Raw genomic sequence first — 4,205 nt, 5'->3', positions numbered from 1 at the left:
TAATGATTTAAAATATATGAAGATGAATTCTATGTAAAAAATTAATTTAATATTAGATATAAATAATTAGAATTATTTAACAATATTAAAAAATGTAAATTATTAATTTTATTAGAAAATTAGTTTTTTTGAAATTAATTTGTAAAATTAATAAATATTGATTTTAGAAATAAAATATGATTTTAAAATCAAAATGGATATTTAAAATTGAAAATTACACAAAACGTGAATGGGTTTTTCAAAGCTCATCTTCAAGTAGCTTACAAGGAACCCACCTTCTACTTTGGTTTACTCCAAGCATGAGTTGCATCCCATGCAGTACATTTTTTTGCATGATAGTCTTCAATATATTAAAGAGATTGGAGTGAAGAAAGAGAGGAGAACCGACTAAATTTTTGCTGAAAAATTCGGATGAAGAAGGTGTTCTTCAATGGATTCTCTTCAGTGAGCTTTCTCCATATTCCCTTTGATTCCAGCTTATTTTGAGTCCCACAACTCAATCTAGAGCACCAAGAGGATAGTAGGGAAGACCTTGTGGTGGTCTACACAAGGATTCAGAGGATTTTGCAGCTGGAAATGGAGATTTTGTTGGTTCAGCCAACGTATGTTCATGTAACCCATTATACTCTATTTTTAGCATGTTTCTTTTCAACCAAAATTAATGAATTAGAATGCTTATGGATTCTAATTTCTTCTGCTTTGTGCTGGTGGAGATCCAACAATGGGTCTGTTTTCACACATTTTCGCGCTGGAAGGTTCGGGCACAAAAAATGGACCCCGCGGCCTAGGGGTCATTTGGGGCACCAAACGAGCGTCATTTGAAAAATCGTCTGGCACATGAAGTTTTTCATCATTCTTAACCCCTGGGTCCGTTTTCACACTTTTTTGCTCCGGAAGGTTCGTGCACAAAAAAGGCCCCCCAGGGCAGCCCGTAGGGCCCCGGGGGCCGTTTGGGGCACCAAATGAGCTCCGTTCCCAAAATCGTCTGGCACATGACTTTTTTTCATAGTTCTTAATCCCTGGGTCCATTTTCATTTTCGTTACAGATGGTTCATGCACAAAGACTGGGCCCCATGGCAGCCCCACGACATTCCAGCAGGGCCTGGCGTCACCCCAAAGAGGCCCTACGACACCCCAGCGAAGCCACGCGACACCCCCACGGGGTCCTCGTGGCCGTTTGGGGCAACAAACGAGCTCCATTCGCAAAATTGTCTGGCACATGCCTTTTTCTCATAGTTCTTAACCCCTGGGTTCGTTCGAGCACAAAAAGTGGGCATCGCAGCCCGGGGGGCCGTTTAGGGAACCAAACGAGCTCTATTCGCAAAACTGTCTGGCACACGACTTTTTTTCATCATTCTTAACCCCTGGGTTTGTTTTCGCGCTTTTTCGCTTCGGAAGGTTTGAGCACAAAAAACGGCCCCCCAAGGCAGCCCGGCCTTAGGGGCCGTATCGGCATCAAACGAGCTTTGTTCGCAAAATCGTCTGGCACATGGCTTTTTTTCATAGTTCTTAACCCTTGGTTCCATTTTCGCGCATTTTGGCGCCGGGGAAGCCCCGCGATACCCCAACAAGGCCTGACGACACCCCAGCGTGCCTGGTGACACCCTGGTGAGGCCCTGCGACACCCTCGCGGGGCCTCGGTTGTCACACACTGCCCTGTGCACGCACTCCTGAGCCTCAGTAGGGGCGTGAGGGACCACAGATACCACCCTTTTGTGATACCTACTATCCAACTGAACCTCTTTACTACACTCAATAAACTTTAAGTCAAGAAGATAACAACAACTGATTAAGTAGGCCCATTTTATTTTACAACAATGTAATGTTCATACAACTCTAAGACTTAATTACAAAGTTTACAACAACCATTATTAAAACCCTTCGGAAGTGTAACTATGGCTTGTGGCAGATCTTGACCTTAGCAGCACCCTGAAACTTCTCGCCTTCCACTACTTGTGGGTGGGGGGGGAAACATAAAACATAGAAAGCGTGAGCTACAAAACTCAGTGAGTGGTAGTTTTAGATAAACAAATAACTTCGATTTCATAAATATACTTTTTCAAAATCAATTCATAATCAACAAGAATATTATCACAAGTTCAATATTATTTCTCCAGCCAATCTGCTGGATTTTCCCCAGCTCAACCACTGGTTTAAACAATCAATCCCAGCTTGACCACTGGTTACACATAATGTAAAAATCCCTAGCTTGGTCATTCTTGGCATGATCATACACGTACCCTAAAACAATGTAGCAACAATTCATGTGGAAACTTTCTCTGTACCCTATTATCCCGCCAATGTGCACATCGACTATTTTCCCGCTAGCTATGCTTAAGTAACTTTACTATATTTCCCGCCGGTCGTCACCGACTATCTTTTCCCATCGACCGAAGCTGACTATATTTTCTTGCCAGCCAAAGCCGACTATATTTTCCTGCCAAGTACCTTTTCAAGCACGCTAACTATATATCCCGGGTACAATTTCAATTTCCAACACAAACATACAAGCAATATCTTAACAAGCACAGTAACAAGATAAACATATATCCCTGATCATGCCAATTTAACATTATCCCCTATATATATTTACCTATATATATAGAAATTACATCAACAATACAACACAATAACCACTCACCTTGGTTGGTTAGGAACTTTCCTTTCTGAAGTTCCTTAGGTTTCCTTGGTTTCCCTTTTTTCCCCTAAATTCCAGATTCAAATATTAGCTTAGATCACTCATAGTCCAGACTTTATTTTAAGATAATTCCTTCTGTAAACATGTTTTAAAATGTCTCAGGAAGCTTACCTAAAAGCTTAGCTCAGAACTTCTCGTGGTTTGGCCGGAATCATCAAAACATCAAGGCTGGCCCAAGTTTACCCGACAGCTCAACCCTTCTGTATTTTCTTCATTCTCTAGCTCGATTCCTTGAAGCTTCTTCTCCGGAATCCCTACCTTGAAAACTAGACTCTCATAGCTTTCAGATGGCCTTGAAATCACTCCAAACACACGAGTATTATGGGAGATATCCTCGTCCCAATTTGATGCTACTTCAAGACCTTCCTGTCTGACAGCATCTCCTCCTCTTGGAACTTCATGATCGACGCATGGTTTTTGCTACCAATGCATGCATTCTTCTATCAACGCATAGTTCCTCCCACTTGACCCTCGTATGCTCTTCCTAATGTCCTTTGAAGAGAATTCGAGTTATGGTCTGTAGAGGTCCTTGGCCCTATTTATAGGCGTCCAAAATCTCCCTCAGTGCAACATCTCCTACTTGGTCGCATGTCCAGGCGTCCTTTCCCTACCCTATTAACACAATCTTTATACCATCGTAATCCAAGGTGTCTTCCTCCCCTTTTACCAACATATAGCCCTTAAATTTGCATGTCTTCTTGTGCATCCACCTAACCACAAGTGCGTCCATCCAACCACAAATGCGTCCATCTAACCATAAATGCGTCCATCCAACCTCATATGCGTCCATCCAATTGTCGCAACATACCTATGTCCGGACACCACCCCTCGGCGCATGCGTCCATCCTATATTTGCGCCCTTGAGGTGTCTTTTTAAATCTCAACATAACACCCTTCAAGCCATTGCCGCCTAGCATCTTTCCCCATATGCGACCTACAAACCACGATTGTGACATTTCTAATTAATGCAACCTTACCTTGTGCATCCAATTGACGCAACTTGGTCACATATGCTAGATGCTTGCAAGGCTCATCGTAACCTTATTGCTTGGTCGTGCATGTCCTTTTCTCGGTTAGCCATCATCAACTTATGGCTTTCTCGTCAACGCATCACTTGAGTCAAAACTCAAGGCATCGCATCCTTGGCCGCATACCTTCCTCTAGCGCATGGCTTACCTTTGGCCTATGTGCTCAACTAGGATTATGACCAACACTCTTTCAACGCATACTATTATCCTTGTCCTATGCGCCCACATGCCCTCGGATGTCCAATGCATATAGCAAGTCGCATAGTTCACACCATACGTTTAACGCCAACGTATAGTATTAGCCTTGTCCTATGCGCCCACTAAAGGATCTCATACCGAGAGTTCCATGAGCGTGTTCAAATTGCTTCGATTTCACAGTGACCGAAACATAAAAGATATACATTCAACACATACAGTTATGCACATTGTTCTAATTATCGGCATGCTCAGAACACAATAAATAATAGGGAAAGGGTTCA

The sequence above is a fragment of the Benincasa hispida genome, chromosome 5 (assembly GCF_009727055.1).
Source record: "Benincasa hispida cultivar B227 chromosome 5, ASM972705v1, whole genome shotgun sequence".
NCBI classification, from domain to species: domain Eukaryota; kingdom Viridiplantae; phylum Streptophyta; class Magnoliopsida; order Cucurbitales; family Cucurbitaceae; genus Benincasa; species Benincasa hispida.
Note: the sequence above shows the minus strand (reverse complement) of the source record.